Here is a 21,895-nt window from a genome sequence, read left to right as displayed (position 1 = left end):
AATTTAGGTCAAAGCCTACCAGGCAGCACGTTGCTTAAGACTTCTTGGGGGCATTCTGAAAGCTGACCAAAGAATGCATTCCGTGCACTGCTAACCATTGGCTTTGTGGTTTGTAACTCATATTTGCTAGCCTTCCATTTGCTGGCTTGGTTTTATTTTAGGCTGCCCACCATGTCCTCGTCTCTCACGTAGAGCATTGTCTGTTCACTATTTTTCAACGAGTGCTCACTTTCTGTATACAGGCCTTTAAATTTAGCTTTTATCTTGTCACATTTGCTGTACATTCGAAGGCAGAGGTCAAGAGTCCGGATCAGTCCTCTGAGGGAGCTTGGTGTTTTCTTTCTCTAACTTCAAAGTGAAAGGACTAATCTGAAAAATCAGGCTGTGAAAGGAAAAGCTTTTTTCAAGCACACACCAAAAATTAAATGTCTGTAAATGAACTGTACAAATATTTCAGATTGAGGAGAGCACAAATAAAGCACGTTCTGTTTTGCAATTCTAATGCGTGCTGGGAACAAATATATTTTATTGCTATCAAACAAATCATTATACAAGGTGATATCATTTCTACACATTATCATTAGCGTGCTGTAGTGCTTTATCAGTAAACCTGTATTTCGGAGCACATCTAATGGGTCATTTCAATTGAAAATGTGTTGTCTTTAATGGAAGTGCACTACCACACCATACATACTTCACACTACGCGACTCCACATTACTATGCCACTGCACTCTACGCCACCCTACTCTACAACACCCTAATCCACGCCACTCTATGAAACGCCACTCCATATCACGATCCGACACTCCACGCTATGACACTTTACTCCACTCTATGCCACTTTACACTACGCTACTCCATGCCACTTAACTCTTTGCCCCCCTACTTTACATCACTCTACTCTATGCCCCTCCACTCTACACCACTCTACTCTATAACACTCTACTCCACTCTACAATGACACTCCACAATACTAACTTTTACCCCGGCTGAACAACAGCCACGCTGGTGTACAACATGGCTAAAACAAATTGGCAAAGCCAACAGTCCAAGTATAGGAGAGCCCTTTTGGCTTTGTCGATACTTGTTTGTAGGCGAGTTCCTTTTTTTCAGTAGCCAAAGCTGCCCACACCAATTTGAAAGTTACACTCACTCAATGGCGCTTCCACCAAGGTAAACCGGGATGTGATCAGGAACAAGCAGAAAGAAAGCAAGCACTTCTGACGTTCCACACACTTAACTTTTTTAATACGTATATAATAACACCCTGGCAGGATACAGGAAAAAGAATAAAAGAAAAAGTGATGGGAGGAACTTGTGTAAAAGTCTCAGCCATTGGCAATCACTAGGCTGCATGCCAGTCTATCAATTAGTTGCATATTGTATAATACCAGGGAGAGACCAGCCATATGCAAATCAGTTTTATTCCCAATCCATAGATCAGTTCAGTCCGAACTGCCCGGCCATATCCCCTCTGAACAGAAACTCAAGCATTCCCAAACAGGTTGCATGCGTTTCTGTTCTCTCACCGTTGTATTATGCAAGAGCGATGAATTGCTGCTGAGGTCTTCCAGTGTCCTAACAGAGAATTTCACAGAGGCAATCACACTTCAAAGCTTACTGCGGATAGCTTTCTTTTGGATGTTGGAAGTCATTTGTACACAAACAACAATTTACAGTGAAATAAATCACTTAGGGTCCTAATCCAATTAGCTAGATTTAAAAAGAAGAATAAAGGAAAATATTGAGAACATTTATGCAGGAAATCAAAAGTTGTTAAAAAAGGAACAACTGTTCCAATGAAACAAAATTACAAGAATGCGGAGTTCAATGTAAAAAATGAAAAGTGTGTAAGAATGCCGAAGTGTCCCCCAGAAGGTCCACCAGGAACTGCCACTTTCAGTAGTCAACTTTCAAGTACACACCGTTTTTACAGGTACTATGTTGGCATCAGTCACATTTTTACATTCAAATTTTAAAAAGGTAACATAAAAAATAAAATCAAGTCAGAATGCTTTAGTTAATGGTGTGGGTAGAGATGTGGAGGAGGGTAGAGATGACACACAAAGTATAGCCGTAGTGAAGGAGGGGGGTGTGGGGGCACTAAGTGGCACAACGTCACCAAGCAGGACCAATCAGCAAGCACATGAAGCTGGCCTGAACACAGCAGTAATTCCTGGTTGGAGGATCCCCTATCAGGCTTAAAATGATTATTTTGTTTTTAGTAATGTTCATCAAGACCAACTTCAAGGCAGAGCTCCTTGAAAGAATCAGACGGGTGTTGTGAAAACCCACAGTGAATGCAAGATACCCAATACAAAAGCTCCAAGTAATACAAATGGACTTAACAATGGTGGTCAAACGGCACCCCTGCCGGAGCCAAGGGAGCAGATGCCAACGCTAAACGTTGCTGCATTAAGACTTAGAAACTTCTAGGGACTCTAGAGCAGTTCCGCGGATGAAGATAAACGGCTCCACAAAATTCGTTTTCAGTTGAAAATGCTCCCAGTCTGTTTGTGGGACAGAGCGGGTAACATCTTCTTCAGAAGGATCCTCTGGCTATCGTTCTACCCCCAGTCACATCTCACCAGCAAATATGGACGGTTTAACCCGCGAGTCAGGCACAATATCATACAGTTTTTCAAAAGCTGTTGCAGCGTCCTCTGTTTCCTGAAAGGACTTTCAAGAGGCTCCCATAGCTGTGGCAAGCCTGCACATCTTTCCTAATAGCAAACAAGGTGGCTAGAATTCTGTGAACTGGTCAATAACTAATGTGCTTCAGGTCATTCTCAGAATCCCAGCTGCTCTGTCTTCCAGAGAAATGCCAGTCTCTCGCAGGCAGGTTCAGTTTGTGGTACAAAGGTAGGCTCACGTGTTAAGGAAATGCATTCGGCAATTCCGGGATCCAATCCTGTGTAGCAAAGGATCCAGGAGTCTGGGAGAGACCAAGCCTCTGAAGAGGGGCAAACTGCCCAAGTACAAAAGACTCTAAAATGCAACTTCTGTAGTCAATGGTTACCCCTACCGCAGGCTTAAGGTCATGGATACAAATCCAGTTAAAGCTTTGGCTCCCAGCCTCTGGCAGGCAAGGTCAATTAAAGTAAGAGGAGAGCTCGGTTCTCCTCAGCCAATGGTGTTAAAACTCAACAACCTCTTTTGACGGGCTTCAAGCAAGTAAGGTTCCATGTCATTAGCATAATAAATATAATATTTAGGAATAATCAGATGAGGATTTGGCATTACAGGTTAAATTACTTATAGAATTCAGTGTGGTTTTGAAAGATGCAATGACTTCTTAAACATTTGATATAAGTCTTATGTGAGACATGAACCAGCAAGAGATGCCAGATGTCATTAAATTTAATTCACGCAAGCTCTGGTCACCAGTAGACTAAACTAAAGCAACTCCCTCTATGTAGAAATCCCCGCCCAACTCATGACGAAACTCCAGACTATCCAGAACACAGCAGCCAGACTCATTTATCAACCTCCCCAGACAGACATACATCACCCCCACCTCAGGAAACTCCATTGGTTACCAGTAGCATAGAGATGGCAGTTCAAGCTGCTCACCCATGCTTTCAATGCACCACGTAACGAAGGACAAAGACTGTGCAGACTACTCTTTATAACTCACCCACGCTTACAAGAAATCCAAAGAAAATCAGCAAAACATACTGCAAGTGTGAAAAACTATTGTAGCAATATTTGAGACTGAGAACTTAATGCAGAAAAATCAAAGTCCACCTTTCAGGGCGGACGAGAATCGCAAATGAGACAAGTATTGTTTGTTTAAAGGACCCAGGCTCTCAATTAAGCAACCAACCTGTCTCCAGGTTGCTGTACCTTTTTGAGACATTCTGAGACAATGGGGCAGATTATTATGGCGGTCGGATGAGCATCCAACGCCATCATTGCGGGAACGGGACAGACCGGTAGTCGGTGGTTCCGCCCGCCAACTTAGGATCAGACTGCCGTGGAGGCGTTCAAAAGCATGCCCATTTGTATTGAGGCTTGTGCTGTGGACCAGAAAAGGGCCACAGCACAAGCCCCAATACAAAGAGGCATGTTCTTAAAAATCTCTGCATCCTGGGGCAGGCACCATGGGGGGCACCTGTGGTGCCTGCCACAGGATGCAGGGATGTTTAGGTGGCCACCACAGGTGCCACCCAGGGCCTATAGCTGAGAGCCTCAGGGGACAGGGCCCTGCTAGGGGCCCCAAAAATGCCTTTCTGCCAGCCATTTCACGTCAGAAGAAACAACGTGAAATGGCTGGCAGGAAGATGGATTGTAATCCCCGCTGTGGTGCCCGAGAAGGCACCGTCTCCATTATGGGGAATGTAATCGGACCGACCACCTGACGGGCTCCTTGAGCCTGTCGGAAGCTGCTGGTCGGTCCCTGGGCCAATGTGGTCAAACCAACCACATCCTAATGTGGCGGTCTGAGCGTGATTTGAGATGTCGGTGGGATCCCACTGACATCATAATTTCCCCCAAAGTATCTACTCAGGGAATATTTTAATTGCCTACCATCTGCCTCAGAGCTTTGTTGTTCTAAAGAAATGTAAAGCCATTTTCAGCTAATTTTCCACGAACCTGAATGGTTGTTTTAAAGTATATTACAAGGATCTGACAAACTATGCCATACCAATAGGGCTTTAATTGTTCATTTTGTCAAGAAATGTGTCTAATACATTCTACTTCTTGGGATTTGTTCTGTCTAGACATTACATTCTTTATTGTTCGAGTTGGTTTGAACTTTGCTATGTTAAGTCTTGCTTTATACATCAGCTCCTGTAAGGTTTAAGCACAGAGCTCGACTATGCTACCAATGGCAAGCCATGGCTGATTGGGGAGACTTGGCAAACCAATGCCCATTAATAGCTGTGTCCAGATCAGTGCTAAATTTGTAAATGAAATAGCGCCGGTGCTCAAAGCTTTGCTCTTAAACATGCGGTTGGTGCAACTAAATGTGCGTGCACGGAATTCCAAGGATGTGTGTATTCCTAAATCCACCTAATTCATCTTAAATTTGCTAATAGACATGCCATTCGCCGGTATCTCACTTCTGCAGGTTCCTGCTTTATCACTTTGCGACTGTGTCTATACATTTTTCTTCCCTGGTCTTTCTGCTTTTTAATTTTTTCCCTCCCTTGCTCTCGGTAAATGTCTAGTGGAGATAAATAAGTGCCGGCCCCCAAAAACAACTGCTGGAGGCCCCCCACCAGAAATCACCGGCCCAAATTAAGCACTGGTCTAGATGTACTGGAAGTTTGGGTAGAATGCAATCCTCCTCAGTAACCAAAGCATTCCTGACAGCAACCGTTTCAGAGTAGACACTCGATCTCAGATATCAACGTTTATTAAGTCTCTTCCGTGCTATGGACTCCTCTGAAATATTCACCTGCAGACATTTCTGCTTAGTTGAACAAAAAATAATAATCATTTCTGTCATGGTTTCTATAAAGAACTCCTTTCAGAATGGAGCTTAAAGCCAGCTTCAGTAAGACATTTTCTCCATCACACCTTGTTCCAGTAATCATTTCCCTAAGCCGCTTAGGAGGTTGTCTCAGAAATTAGGCTTCTCCCAGCAACCATGTAACAGGACTCCCTCAGAAATGTTACCTGTTCATCCTTCAAGTATAAAAGAAGTAACAACAGGTGGGATAATGGCTCACTAAAATCTGCAAGACTGTGGGAGACACTGCCTATAACAGTGTGGTTTTAGGTCACTAGGTCATCACACTAGACCGCGCTGGTACCTGCAGAAGGCCTCTATTCTAATGTTGTATTCCCAGCGGTAAACAACGTTTGTAACAAATCTTTTTGTACGCAGAGAATCACAACGCGGTCGTTACAACGAGTGTTGGATTTAAAATTCAACACTCCCTACTGTCCGCACTGACTGGAGTTAGAATAGTAAATTATACTATTCCAACATCCAGCGCCCCCCCTCCGCAAGTCGTTGTTCTGACTTTCAGAGTAATGTTATGCGGAATCATAACGTTGTAACGACCGCGTTGTGATTCCCTGTGGACAAAAAGACTGCGGGATAAGGAGGCATATTCATTCCCAGCTGGTTATCTAAGAGCTTAACCACGGTTGACTTAACACAAACACATTTTCCACATAAGATGTTTCTCTTCACCAAAACGAAGGAACTTTTCTTTTGCCTTCCTACCCCATGCCACATGCGAGCGATACCCGCTGACTTGCAGCATCTTCAACAGTGCCCCTGTGACACTCAAAGCTGTGAAATGGTTTATGTGCTGCCCACCTGTGAAAGGAACTCACTGGCAGTCGGAGGCAGCAGCTGCTCGGATGGCTTCGAGCCAAAAGAAAAGAGTTGACGACATGTTAACATCCAGTGCTCCTGCTGGATTGTGGACACCAACATATACGACGTAAAGGGTGCCCGAGCAGTCTACGTGTTTAGGTGGAACCAAAGCGGGGACTCTTTGGTAGAGTCTTTAAAATAACCTGCATTGTCTTTGCTCAGTTTACAGCAACACCCGAAACAGCGGCTCCTCTGACACTTTTTTGCTGGATTTTCAAAGGAGCTTTAGGCCCCAGCTAGCTTGAAACATGGGTCCCCCTATCATTTTTAAGGATGTCCTCATCTAATTTTCCCGTCTTGACTCTGCTTATTACTAAAGTACTACCCCGACAGAATGATATCGCCAAAGGAATGTATCTGGGAGAGTGGAGTCAGGAATTGGCCTTACCCAAATGGGTTAAGTTGCTCTACCCGTCGGCGGGGGTCGCTAAATGTATTACAGACCTGGCATGTACACAAATCAGACCCTTCATGAGACGTTTATGTGCTCTGCAACTCTGGGAACAGAATAAAGGAGATGGAAATAGGGATTTAGGGGACAAGGGGAGGGGAAAGCTCGACACTAAATGTATGCACATACTTTTCCTCATGTTGTCATGGTTTGTTAAGTATCCTCAAGGGAAGCCATGATGCTAGTCAATGAAATCTAGTAACAATAAAATAGAATAATTTTCATATTACACATGAAAGTACATTCACTCTATGAAATTCTCGTGGTGAAGTAGATCCCCATTTGGACGTGTTCCAAAACACAAAAAACTAGGCATGGCAACATAAATGTGTTTTACTTACTTTACAAATAATTTCTTTTGAACAAAATATATACATAGGATAGTGGTAACCCTTAATGTAAATTCACAGACAGTCAAATTTGGTGGAAAGACTGGTTGGTGCACGTTTGGCTTTCATGGTAGCGACGAGATCTAAACATAATTCCCCTAGCAGCTTACGTTACAAAAACTAAGCTTCTGTTTACGCTGCGGAAAAGAGCTACAAGGCTTCCAGCTCCCAGTTAGGACTGCGTTACTCCAAGCGGCAATGGTTGCCTGTAATAGGGTGCATTCCAAATGCCTTCTCCTGAAGGCCTCCATCTAACTTTTAAAAACAGAAATCCTATTATAAGGTGGCCTTAGCGTTCATGTGGGACTCTCTGATCGAAAGTAGTATGTTATCCGTTGTCAATATGGGGGAGATGTGCCCGACGAGGGCGATGCTGGGAATCCTACGTGCATTGTGATTTTGAATCTATATCTATCATTATTGCTACAGTGTTGCATTGTAGTGTTATTTTGAACAAAAAAATGCTAATAAAAACAAGTTAAAAAAACACAGATACTCCAATAGCGAGCAACAAGTCCAAATACAAATGCATGAAGTGAAATGCAATTTTAGAGCAAACAGTAAGACCAAAATTGATTCATTAAAGTTAGCCCCTTACTGTTATGGCACAAGATATGGACTAAAGAGGAAACTGTCTTTAATAGATCTATTTTGATTGACTGTCTTAAATTAGAAAGATGCATGGATATTCCCTGGATTGCTTACATAAAAGAATTTATGATTAAGATGGGACACCCAGCCTTCTTTGAAAACCCTGGTTCATTAAACTCGATGTCCAGGAAGGATTACAAACAAAGGTGCCTTGACTTCCTGGAAAATCGACGCTGGTGTGATGAAATAAGCAAGAAATCAGTACTCCAACATAATTCACTGCTACAGGCCCCTGGTCTACAGTTGTACCTGTCCCCCGATTTTCCCAGTTATGACAGGATGCTGTTAGCCCGTCTGAGAGTTGGATCTTATTTTAGATTAATAACTTTCCCAGCTAGAAATGATTGGTCTTCACATCTAATTAAGTGTCCCTGTGATAATGTTGCAACACAATCGCAAATACACTGTGTCCTATTTTGTAAATTTTATTCATGGGGAAGAAGGCTATATTTGATGCCCCTACTGAAGTCCTGGGGATTCAGGCAGTGTAGGCCTGCTTTTCTGAAACTGCTCTTACTCCAAGATGAAATAACCATTAATGCCTTAGCCAAGTTTTTAAAATTTGCTATTAGGTGTAGACTGTCGATGAACTAAGGCAGAGCCTGTTTTTTTGTTGAGTAACTCGACTAAGCCGTATATAAAGCTGTAACACTTTTTTCTTAATGTAGTATTTTTTAATATGTATGTATTTTAATGTTGCTTTTATGGTTTTTATACTGAAATCGAATAAAGCTATCTTGACTTGACTTGACTTGACTTGATTCATTGTGGATCCAAACATTGGGACCTCTCTCACAGAAGGAAGCTGGGAGAGGTTTTGCGGGTGCTCAAGTAATCTGGACTCAGGACAAAATTGGGCTAAGACTGTTGCTTGGTGAACACATAACCCCTCTCCATCTGATGCAAATAGGGAACGGGTCTTCTTGTACCTCGGCCAAGTCTAAAGAAGTTATCCAATGCAATTTCAAAAGAATGCTCATCGTCAATGTCTTCAAAGCGGCTTGGACTGTACTCAATGCAGGTTTTACTTTTTTACAAGGTGCTGTGCATCACTCTAGAGCAGTACATGCCTCCCAGGCCCTATCATGAAGGCATTATACCTTCAGACCAGGGAGGACCTTTGTAATGCCACAACTGGATTCACGACAGTGATAAGTGGAGAATTGGCGGGTAAAATGAAGTTGCTTTGTGGAACATATGGGGCATTGGGAGAAAACTGCTCTAAAAAGGTTTCTTGACTACACTCACATCTGAAACCTAGGACAAAGGAACACATGAGAAAATTAACTCCTACTACCATCCATTTAATGCAGTACAAACCCTAAATGGATTCAAAGTCTTTGAAAGAAATACGTTAATAAGTGTTAAAATGACTTCATTAACCACAAGTAGGAAATGCCACTTCCATTTTGTACCTCACAATTTTAAAGAGAAAGTGCAGAAGATAGAGGCATTACTGTGGTTAAGACAAGGCCATCAGGAGGGCCAACCCTTACTTCACAAAACAAATCCACTACTTCCGAAACAAGCAAGGAACATCTTCAGTCTATCAATAGCTTGCCAATCTACACACATAAAAATAAATTAAAAAAACAGCTAGGATCATATGGAATTCTTGTCTAAAATGTCCATGACCAACAGATCAAGCTCACTTCATTACTCAGTCGCTCTCTTATCCGTTCTATTAAAATCACCTTCAAACCTTCGGAGAAAAACAAAGTTCAGAAGCTTGCAATCAAGACTAAAGTTCAAAGTTGCCTCATAAGCGTTGCAAGCTGTGCAAGAAACCACAGCTTCCTGCTCTTGCAAAGGCCAACGCATCCACGGGGAAGGACTCCTAACTCAGTAGAATCATTCTCTGCAAATTGATGAAAGCAATCATTCACGTACTTTTGTAGAAACCAACCACAGACCTGAAAACCTGGCCGAATACTAGATCCCATTGAAATCATGGAAAGGTAGGTAATAAAACAACGCCAAGTACATGGAGAATGAAGTCATTTTCACCCACATTGCCTTCAGAGGGGTTCCTTTCCACCATAAACAGAGATCCAAAATGAGTGGTGATTCTCTCCAACCTTCCAGACACAGAGGATACCATAAGTGACGGAACACTTGAATGAACTACGGAGCAGGGAACCACTCCAATCCTTCCTTTCTAACCATGGCCAGTGTGTTCAGATAGGATCAGCATAACCATCCTCATGCACTGTGTCTTAAAGGTGTACCACAGGATTCATAATTTGTTGCCTACAGTTCAACATCCAAGGCACCCAGAGTAACTCTTAGAATAGTATCAGGATAGCTTACAAATTTTATAATTTCCAATTTTACATTTTGCGTCTTTATATATATACACTTTATTAATCTGTTAATGTTATTTCATTTTCTAAGCAGCAGTAGACCAGATCCCGAGTAGGCTTTGTGTACGTACCCCTGCTGGTCCATGGACCACAGGTTAACAACCACTGCCCTGGAGCAAATGCAGTCTTCTCTCTCTCTCTCTTCAAATTGACAAAGAGAATTTCCCAAGTGGCAGAAACTGTCAGGTGGCAATAAAAAGAAGTGGGGGCAATCTCTTCACACAGATTCAAAACTTTTTCAAATATGTACCCCAGGAACTCAAGACTGGACTATGAACTGTACCGTCCCAATGCAGTTAAGAGTGGCAGAGCTATAAAATAACAGGAGAGCAGCCAACAGAAAACCTTTGGGTGTGTCAGCAGAGAGAACCTATGAGGAGCTCAAGGGCAACAAAATATAATAATAATGTCAGTTTTTCCATTGTAAATAACAGAGGCAGGAATGAGGCATGGAGTAGTACGGCTCTAGGGGCGGGGTGGGGCCTCATATCATGTGATAAAGAGTTATCACTTTGCCTCATCTCCATCTGGTGGTAGAAATGTGTATACACAAGAGGTGGTCCTCAGAGACCATTGAACAGACTTTTGGGGACATACTAAAGAGAGTAAACATTTACAGGTGTTAAAAACCCGGATATGAAAAATTAAGATATGTTATTAACCGTATTTAATGGCATTCAATTGAATGCAACTTAGAAGGATGCAAGATGTATTGGCATCAAGACAATCAAGATCACAAAAGGTGTCGGTGGTTAACTCACCACCCTGTGCTTACAGAAAGCAAGTGGGATAGTAACATTTTATTTACACTCAAGAGCAGTAATGTTTCATTGTTTACTGTTCCAACGTATTTAATGTTCCACCTACTCCTCAAGGCAATGTTAAATATAACAGGCAAGTTCTGTCTTCAATATCCCAGAAACAACTGAACTAGGCAGCAATAAAATCTAGCTAGCAAAGCTGAGATTGTCACTGCAATTTTAAATTGTAGTGCTTGTCTTTTACCTCTTCTGTGCTGAGAATTTCATCCTCGTATTGGTCTGGCCTGACAGGGCATCACCAGGTGAGGGAGGGGCTTTGCTCCACCCACACGTTGGGAGCCGGAACTACGCTTTGATTAGGCAGAAGTGGTGTGCTTCCACAAAAAAAAAGTGTTTTCCTCCACATAGCTGTGATTATTTGTTTATTTATTCAGCTGCTTGAACTTTCAAGGGCCCTCACACTTGCCATTGTAATGCCATTAAAGTGACTTAGATAACTTATCAATTTATGGTGCTTTTCTCTGACAGCAGCCAGATGGGAGGAGGGCAGTCAATAACTACATAGATCTGCCTTGACAGTGCAACGGTTACCTGGCTTTTTAATTTACACCAACATAATTCTAAAGTTGCTGCTTTCACACAAATACATATCCATCCCCATGCTATCTATTTGTAATGCTTCACATTACCACACAGCATTAATTTAAAACCAGACCTAGAGGCATTGCCAATGCTGTATGTTTTTGTTTATTTATTGGTCAATATGCAGAATTGCATGATCATTTTTTCAAAGCATGTGAAATGGAGGTCTATGGGTTTATGTGTTTCCTTCTGATCATATGATATAACGGGTCAAAGACGCTGCACCATTCAAACGACAATGCCGAAAGCATATGATTCGCTCTGGGATGCAAAGTGGAAAGTGGTCAATGGCCCTTGTCTGAAGGATCTAACATTCTGCAGTTATGGTTTCTGTCCAAAAATGTCCTTCAAGTATGACTTTATAAAACAGGTCTTTAAATACTGGTAACGAAATAGAGGAAACAATGATACACGGCGTGGTACGGCTCCTGGAAAACTCGCATCATGTCATAAAGAGGTATTAGTACATGGCCTCATTTTCATCTGGTGGTAGAAATGAGTATACACATGAAGTGGTGCTTGATAACATAGAACTGACATGAAAATACTAAAGTGAGAATAAACATTTCTAGATATGAAAAACCAGGATACGAAGAATTAAGATATGTTAGAAGCAATATGGAAGTGTGTGGGGAGGATGACAGTCAACACCCTGCCTTTCAACTCCCAAAAATTGCTAATTCAAGGCCTAATACTCTCGAGGCTTGATTATAGCAATGTGATCTACCTAGGCACTCCTGAAGCGACCCTTAACAAGCTTCAGAGAATCCAGAACACTGCGGCCCGGATTATCACAAACACCCCTGCCAGAAATTCGGCTAAACCTGCCCTAAAACTCCTCCACTGGCTTCCCATAAGGGAGCGGGTCAAATTCATGCCTAACCCACAAACTACTACAAAATCAAGGCCCCCCTGTTCTCAGGAATCTCATTACACCCTATAAATCCGCAAGATCCCTCCGTTCGGACTCAGAAAACTTCATCACCACCCCAAGATTCAAGAAAGCCCGCATAGGAGGAAGACGTTTTTCAGTCCATACTGCACGCCTCTGGAACTCGCTCCCCCGCGACCTGCGACTCGAACCACAATACCTTCGCTTCAGGAAGCGGCTCAAGACTCACCTTTTTCCCCAGTGATTCATGCTTACCCACAACCCTGATCTTCTGTCCCCCCCCCCTTTTTTTTGCTTTGCCCTCGGCCCGCTGAACTGAAGAGATAGGGTTTCTTTTTTTAGCGCTGGGATACCTCAGGGTGACTACGCGCTCTACAAAAAATTAATAATAATAATAATAATAATAATAACACGCATATCAGATGAATTTGATCCCCCAGTTTTAATCAACAGTTGGCACCCACAATTAAAGGCACCATATTCCTTTATCAAATGCCAAACACGAGTATCGATCTGGCATGAAATTGCAGAGCGGCCAGCCATCATGTTGCTGAACTGCTTCTGAGGGACAACCCAGTCCAGGACACTTAGTTCAACTGAGAAATGAACTGCTATGTTGCTCAATAAAAGGCACAAGACCTAGCTAGAGCGGCAATATCATGGTTACGTTTCATTCGTCCGCCAAATGACTGATGAATCGGAGTTAGAACCACAAACATAGTCTAGCCAGCTACTACAACTAAAGGGCATGTTGCAACTGCAATCAATGACAACATTTCAATCTATTGCAAGGGATTAACAAAACATTTGACCTGACACCGCTTAAACGGAAAACTGAAATAATAGTCCCATAACTACTCTACGCACACTGAAAGTAGTTTCTGTCCACCTGTCTCTTTACACCGGCCACTCTGATAACATGCTTCTTTTATACCAAGCATCCAGCAAGGTTGATGGCTAGACCGCCATACCAAGAGTTTCCCCACCGTGTTTCAATACAATACTCCTTCGACCCTTCATACAAGCAAGCAACAAAGGAGAGTCTCTCCACCCTGCTGATGGAAACATGCAAAAAAGAGAAAGCCCACTGATCTATTTTGAGTTAAATAGACATTTAATCATGCTCCTCTTGGTGTTGGGATACAGGGAATTAGCCTTACAGCAAACACCTCAATGGTGTCCACGAGCAGCAACCACAGGTTCCCACTGGATCTTGGCCACCTCTTGGCATAAGCTTTCCTGCTCTGAGACGGATGCCCTGAGTACAGCTTGGTTCTCTCGCCCATCCTCTGTGATACAGGGCCCATTAAGCAACGTATCCTTCCGAACACAGAGGACTATCTAACTTACAAATCATCCACCATCTTTCTTCTTGGTTATGGTCTACCAACTCAACAATCCCCTTCTCTACCACCTGATGGACAACACTGTAAAGAAAGACCTTCCGTGCCCATGATGCAGCTGCTCACAAAACGAACATTTCTAGTTCACGCTACTCCACAATCGGCTTTGAAAGTTAAAAGTAGCAATTGTGTTTGTAACTGTAACATGGGTGTGCAGAGTCTTGTTTGCATGACTCTCCTAGGCTGGGCGTGGTTGTTATTCTGTGGCCTCTGCTCACAATTATGTGTTCAGGTCCTTGTAGGTATTGCTGCTAGCGTGCAATTAACTTGTGTATTTTGGAGTAATTATTGTTTGCGATGAAGGCTTATTCAGTGTTTTTCATATACAAGGTCCCAGCTGCCAACCTCTACGTTTGAGGTCCTTCAGATACTAACAGCTCACACACTTTCATACTTTTCACTGCCCGCGTGAACGAAATTAAAAAATACTTTTACTCCCCGCCACACAAATATTGATTGAATCGCATTTATTTTACCTCAACACAAAAGACAGAAGTAACTCCGATATTAACAGGAGCTCACAATACACGGCATGTGCATTAAATGCCAACCTGCAACAACCATTCCTATTATTAATATTTCTTGTAAATAAGGGGTTTTGGCTTTCATTGCATGCAGTCACTGATGCGGCGCCCGCTCACCCTTAGACAAAAGTGATCATTGAACAACCTTAGTTTGGAACTGCTGGAGTATTTAATTATTCACAGCATCTACTTAAGCAATCGATCAAGGTGCTGCTTATATGGTTGGGAAAAGGGCATCACTTGCCAGGTAACCATTATGCAGTATTCACAACACAACCGAAAGCCGACAGAAACTCAGCTGCCTTTTCAATGAAACACGAGTCTACATTTCATCTATGCCCTAAGAACTTCATTCACAAAAACGTGCATCGGTTAGACAACAAAACTAGAAACTTTTCAGACCAAAAAATAAAGCTTGTGTTTCCCCCCCAAATGAAGAGAAATATTTGCAGATTTTAATGGAAACAGTTTGAAAGAAGTAGAAAGAATGGACGGGAGTGACTCCGTTCGAAAGTTGTGTAAGAGAGCAAACAAACATGGCGTCCAGATAAAACAAAAGACCGTCAATCATAGGGGTGAAAAGTGAAATGAGGCATGCTGGCAAAATATGCCACCCTCGGTCGCTCTAACGGGTGGGTTAGCAGTGCCTATAGGTGGGCCAACCTTGTCAAGGAGTGGGTCAGGTGACATCCTTGACTTTACATAAATCATTGTTTTTTTTTTGTTCAACTCCAAGTGTGTGATTTAAATTTGGACTTGTCCCTTCACAATTTCATCCGCTAGCACAGCGACACCTCATTTTCTTGAAAAACAAAGGATCTTGTTTTCCTCTCCACCGCTTCAAATGATTCGGTACACGTGTCAGTGTTTCCAGAGCTCCACTGTATGATTAACTGATTAGGCGGCCTGAGGTTTTGCCTGCAGATATTGACTATTTTCAAAGGCACAGGAAGATTAAGCGTGCTCAGGTTTGAAAAAGAAGAAAAACGACTGCATTTGATCCAGAACAGAAATTTGAATTCCCCAGGCGTGCGGCCCCTGCCATCTTCTGGTATATGTTGCATGATAGGGTTACAGCCTGTGGTACATTTCCGGAAGCTAGAGGTCGCTCTTTTAACAGAACAGAAGGTTCTCGGTGTGCGTTAGCCAGGGCCACTCGAATTATGAGATTCAGCGGCTGCAGCGTTTACGGCATTGTTATGGATGTGCCACGTTTGCCACATAATCCATCATCTGCTGCATAAAATCTGCAGATTAACTAAACAATGTTTCTAGATGAAACAAATGAAAAGGTACTCAACAAGTGGCAGTGTGTTCCAGTGCCTATGCAAGCTCCTTCACAAAGGTTGTCTGGTTGGGTTTCAGTTGATTATTGCTGTATTTAGTTGTAAACTTGGCAGATGAAATCTGCACAGACAGTGTTAGCTTGTGTAAAAAGTTCAAAATAATGAAGTAATAGTATACAAAATGTGCCACATTACACCACAATATTTGCCTTTTCTTGCCGCATAATTTATACAACCCTGTCGCATAATGTGGTCCTCCCCCAAGTCATAATTCCAGAGGCCCTGGGAGTAGCTAAATCAGCTCTGAACTATTCAGCATGACGTCACACTTTAAAGCCTTACACTGCGACACGCTCATGATGTCACTCTCAGACTGTGAGTAAAGGTCTTCTTCCTCTGTTTATGATCCATACACACTGAACCAGAAGAGATCGACTCACGGCTGGTAGAACATAATGTTGACAGATTTTCTGACGTCCAGCAGACAAGTGAAATTTAAAAAGGGAACTGTTAACATTGTTGGTGGTTATCCTGAAAACGTGTCATAGTTCAAGCACGCTTGGACCTACTTTGTACATCCCTGACTGACAGGAAACTATAATGTAAGGAGGGGTTCATGGTTCCTGCGCTGGATTTACTTTCCCCTTTGTCCACTAGCATTTAGGCCCGGTTGTACTGCCCTGAAGCATGCACGAATGGCATCAGAAAGCTATTTTCAGTCAACAAAACGGTGCTCAAATAAAGACTGCGCTGTGGCAAAGCAAATTACCGGTGTCTTGCGCCCGTATGCTTGAAGGCGCTCTGTAATACACAGCCATTCTTCTAACTTGGTTGGGTTTACAGAGCGCCTTGAAGCATTGCAAGTAGCGCACAAAACATGCTGCTTGCGACTAATGAACGTAATTCCACAGGAGCCATAATACCATAATTGGATGTTTCGGTGCGCAGTTTCCAGTCGATGCAATGGAAATGTTCCCAACTTGGCCTGATTTTGCTTCCACAAGGGTTCAGAATTTGAACTGGATTGAGATGGCCAAAGCAGCCGCGGGTGACGTGGTCGAACATCAAAAACAGGCTCCAGATTACCATATATTTAGGTCATTGTACTGATTATCCTCTTAGACGCTGGGATCCTGCATCTCAAGGGAGCCCTGGCGAATGTTCATTTCGTCTCCGCCTGCCTCCTTTCTATCAGAAAATGACTTCCTGGAAGCAGGTGTTTCAGTCTTTAATACCCCCATGTTAGTGGGAGTAAGCCATTTAATGACATGGCATATATGCCAACACGTGTCTTGTCATGGGCAGAAATGTCCAAAGGGGCCACTGTCCCCCGGGGCCTAATGTGAGAGGCTTCATTAATCTAAACAGGAACGTTCTCCAAGACTGGGAAGAAGCTAGGTGTTTACTCCTGCAGGTACTATTGTGGCTGGTTCCACACCTTGCTCCTGTACCGTGAAGGGGTGCGAGAGTGCACGGAAGGAGTCAAATGGTTTATTTAGCGTGTGTTTCGCCTCAGCTCCCTCTCCCGCCAGCAGCCTGCCATCACGCGGCAGGAACTACCATTGAGAGCAGCAGATTCTCTGACCCTTCCTAAATTCATGTGACCCCTGACCCCGTCCCTTCCCCCCCAGCCATCACTTCGACAATGGCCTTTTCTAGGAGTATGGGAGACAATGGAAAGAACTCCCCTACACAGAACAAAAGATTGAGCAGACAAATGAAATCTGAGCTAGTTAAAAGAATTGATTTAGAATGAAGCAAAATGTAAGCAAAGAAAACTGTATTTGAGCGAGTCTAACGCACCTGTTTCTACCAACTGTAAAGCATCACTGTGGTCATCGTGCATGACAAAACACTTCCCATGTAGGCCAGACAATGATCCAACATCCTTCCAAACAAGCACAACCCATGGTTTAGCACGGTACTCAATTGCTACTGTGCTTTGCCGCCTCGTCTGGGGTATGAAGTGCCACATAAATTAGACTATATAATAGCATTGCATGCATCAACTGAGGCGTTCAGTGACAGCAGCTTAGCAAAGACAAACCAGTGGTAGTACAGCTACTGCACACCACTGCCATCAATGCGGACTTTGGGAAATACAGTGATGATGTACCAAAGAACTGTGGTTGGTGGAATCTGCTAGCTGGAGAGTAGTGGAAAAGAATCGCAGACAGTAAAATGTGAAAAATAGCTGGCACCGTCTCTCAACATAATTTCCTACAAAGATGACACCAAACTCCTCCTCTCACTCACCAGCGACCCCACCCCCACCAGAACCAACTTTCACAAATGTCGGTGACTGGATGAACAACAACGAACTGCTTGCAACTGAATACAGACAAGAAAGGAGTACTGATCTTTGGCAACAGCAGCAAGCAACACAGAACGACTCCTGGTGGCCATCAAACCTAGGACACGCACATACTCCAACCACGCCAGAAACCTCAGAACCATTGACAAGCTCTCCATGAAATCACAGATCAACACCGTCTCCTCCGCCTGCTTCCTAACTCTGCGCATGCCACGTAAGATCTTTAAGTGACTACCCCTACACATGAGATGCACCGTGACACAAGCCCTCATAATCAGTCGACTGGACTACGGCAAAGCCCTCTATGTAGGAATTGCTGCACAACTTCTACAGAGACTAAAGACCATACAGAAAGGCGCAGTCAGACTCATCCTCTGTCTTCCCGGCCGAACCCACATCACACCCCACCTGAGGAAACTCCACTGGCTCCCGTATAGAAGAGATGTCAGGGTTGTGGTAGCTTCCAACGGCTGAAGGATGCCAGGCCAGCACAGCACCATGACTGGCTTAGAACATGAGAAGAGAATTACAGCGCTGTATTACACAAGAGCGGGCTGTGGGTACTCTAGACGAGCTACGTACGGTAATAACACTTTTACATTTCTCTTGGTGCTATGAGAAGGGCATATTACATGAAATTCATGTTCGAATACGCCCTCGGTCGGATATTCACTCCAGCAAACGTGATTTGCAGTATATCCGTAAATAGCTCCGTGCCACTTGCTAAGAACGGGCTCCGCGCCACGCAGGAACACTGCTGCAACATGCCCAACCGACAAGGACACATCTGCATGCCATTTCATAAAAATAGACATCATAACTTCTTAGTTAAGGGCTGCTGTCCTTGCCAAAGAGAAGCTTCTCCAGGAGAGTCGGCTGGCATGCATCAACAACAGGCACATAACGCACCAGACTAACAGAGCCATATGAAGATAGCACAGCAAGACGTGCACGTGAGCAGCAAGGCCTCTGTGTACTGCAACGCAGGTGCACATATTGGTGTGGTAAATTAACTTTAAAAATGCGGAAATACCGTTTACCTCCTTCAAAGCTCCCGCGAGGAATTTCTCTGACTAAATATAACAACGCATGAAGTCAAGCCGTAGTATGTTTAGTTTAACTATATAATTCCGTGTGCTCTCTGGCACCGTGACCCATCATCGACGTATTGGGGGGGGGGGGGGGGGGGGTGTTACATGCCAGCACCCCATTCATTCTCCCCAAGGGGAGAAACTGAACCACTGGCATGGGGTAAACAGTCTACTTGGTGTATTGGGGTGGAGTGTGGCATGAGGGTGCCCACCCCATGGTGTTAAAGCGGTCCCATAGCTGCTCATGCGGGGACCAGGGAGCCCCCTCCCCTTTCCTAGCCCTTCAAACAGCACTGAGCTCCGGCCGTTCCCTGCTGTCCCCCCCCCCCCCCCCCCAGCCGACTCTTAAACACGTCGCTCCCCCACATCACTCCCCCTTTCCCTCCTCTCGTAGCGCTCTATTATTGCTTTGTATCTGGGTTCGCGACATGTGACCCGCGTGCACACAAAACGCGTTACAGGGGCGCAATACTGTGGAAAACAATAAAAAAAAACTCCCGTTAACATACACTTAGAGGCTTCTTAAAACATCAGTGCCGAAAGATATTTTTTTCAGATGCAGGACCAATGCAAAAATACTGGGAACAGGGCTCTGTATGCCGGATACTCATGGCACGACCAGCTGCAGATCGGCCTACATTTTTTAACCAGTTTAGGCGCTTGCACTCTTGCAACATTTCTGCAGAAAACAGTAGCCAATTAGGAAGCAGACTTTGCACTCCTTGCGCCGGAAACCGCGGGTGGCGGCTATATTCATCTTTTAACTTTTTGCGTCTCTCTGACAGGGGAGGGCGAGGAGGGCGCTGCGCACTAATCCAAGCGTGTGAAAGCTCCATGGATGCGTTCGTGGCCGGGAGGGAGGAGGCGAGGAGGGGGCGTCACCGCTCCTCTCTCCTGCCGCTTGTCCTAGGCTCCAGACCTCGCTTTATTTTGCGACATCAAAAGAGCACGAAAACTCAACGGGTCCTGCCTGGAGCACCTCCTATTCTAAAAGGGGACACCCCTCTGTGCCCGCGGTGGAAGCTGCCCCTGTGCGGTGCCACTGCTGGGACAGCCGCGCACCCTGAGTGGATGCACAGGGACGCAACGTTAAAAAGTTGTTTAATGGATACAAGTGGGGTGTGTCATACAAAGCAATGTTTACAAATCGTCCAATGTTTAAAAAGATAAATAAAAGCATTACTCTCGCCTCGAGACGGTGATCTGTCACTGTAATCAGCTGCAACTGATACTTTCGAGGAGAACCATCGAAAAATAGCATCGCGTTCACAGGCGGGGGGTCCCGGGACGGTTGTGTGCCCCGCGAATGCCCTGCACGGCATAGATGGCTCGACTGGAAAGGGGCGTGGCGCTGGGCTGATGGCAGCACTAGAAATGACAAGGAACTTCCGATGTGCGAGAGCGGGAACTACTTTTCCCCAAATATTTGTTTGGAACTGAGCAGCGGAGCACTTGTGTGTCGTTATCAACAGGGACGAAGAAACGGCGTGGGTTTACGGCAAGGAGGTGACCGGACACACAGATATGTGCGCATACACCGTATGGTAGCAGTAGCACACACAACTACTTGCCAGCGGGATCAGAAAACGGCGATGGCAAAATAACTACACAATCGTTGCACTTTCTCCTACATTCGCTACAGTACTGGGCTATTTATCTCAACATGCCTACAACACAGAAGCAACATAGGCAGCTGACACACACAACGTGGCCATCACGAGCACATCACAGGCACCTAGCAAAATCCCACCGCACAAAAAGTATACACATGCAGGCACCATAGAAATAACCCACACCCCGTGGGCATGGATCTGTCAATCAAACACACAAAACTTCCGTAGCCAAAGCATATTTTCAGTTAGACTAAGCGCGGCTCCACGTCAATCAACCACCGCACGTCAATACCCCCTTCATCCCGGCGGCTACAGGAAGCAAATAAACAGCAGACTAATGAGTGAGATGTGCTCCACCTGCGCGAGCCCACAGCGGCGTGAAGACGAGCCCCTTCCACGCGCGCACTTCCCGGCTCTGCGCCAAGCCACGCATGTGGCTGTGCGCGGTTTGCACCCACGGGTGATGTGCGCAGCGTGCACTGTGCAGCTCCACACGGCGCACTCTCACCTGGCCGTCGGTATGCAATCAGTGGGCGGCTCTAGTAGTCCATTCTCCCGGCACCCCGTGGAATCGGCGGCGGAGGATGGAAGAACCTGGCGCATCCGACTCCAGCATCAGACACCCGCTCCTGCCTGCCTCTGGGGCCGTGCCTGCTCTGGACCCGCCCCCGCCTGACGTCAAAGTCCGGGTCACGTGCTACACGAGAGCCAAGAGAGCATTGGTTGTCTTAGCAACCCCGACAGGCCTCGGAAATCATTCTCCACCGGTCGGTCGCTCGTCACGCTGTGTGTCTGTGAGTGCGGCTTAGACACGACGCAGCGCCGGTCACCAGCCCTGGGACTGACTGAGTGACTGCTGTCAGTCACAGGCTAACACTGTGCAGCAAGTCCCACAGACGCCCAGGGAATCTTCCCGACGAGTAGGGTGTCTCCCCGGTGCTGGCCTGAAACTGACTCGGTCGTACCGGAATAAAAAGTACAAGGACATGACTTAAAAGCAATGAATAGATTGCGTAATCTATGTCTTGTCATACACGTGAAACCAAGTAGGAGGCTGAAACGGTTCCACGCGATAAATTAGGTGATACTTTGTATTGTTCTGTGTAATAAAACTCTAGCCCAACATGAAATACAATCACAATTAAAAGCGTCTAAATAATGTTATATTTTACAATAA

General features: G+C 44.6%; 1 protein-coding gene across 2 annotated transcripts in view; it reads right to left on the bottom strand.

Annotated features, from left to right (window-relative positions):
- Positions 1-21,446, bottom strand: part of NCALD (neurocalcin delta) — a 301,872-nt gene extending 280,426 nt beyond the window's left edge. Inside the window, exon 1 of one of the 2 annotated variants that reach the window (XM_085605156.1) lies at positions 21,227-21,446. The gene's annotated coding sequence lies outside the window, so the exon portion shown is untranslated. The remainder of the gene's footprint in view (positions 1-21,226) is intronic. The other variant, XM_085605157.1, reaches the window with a different exon arrangement.
- Positions 21,447-21,895: the final 449 nt, after the last annotated feature.

Source organism: Triturus cristatus, chromosome 5_1, assembly GCF_964204655.1.
Source record: "Triturus cristatus chromosome 5_1, aTriCri1.1, whole genome shotgun sequence".
Classification (NCBI taxonomy): Eukaryota; Metazoa; Chordata; class Amphibia; order Caudata; family Salamandridae; genus Triturus; species Triturus cristatus.
This window is presented reverse-complemented; position numbering and strand designations above follow the sequence as displayed.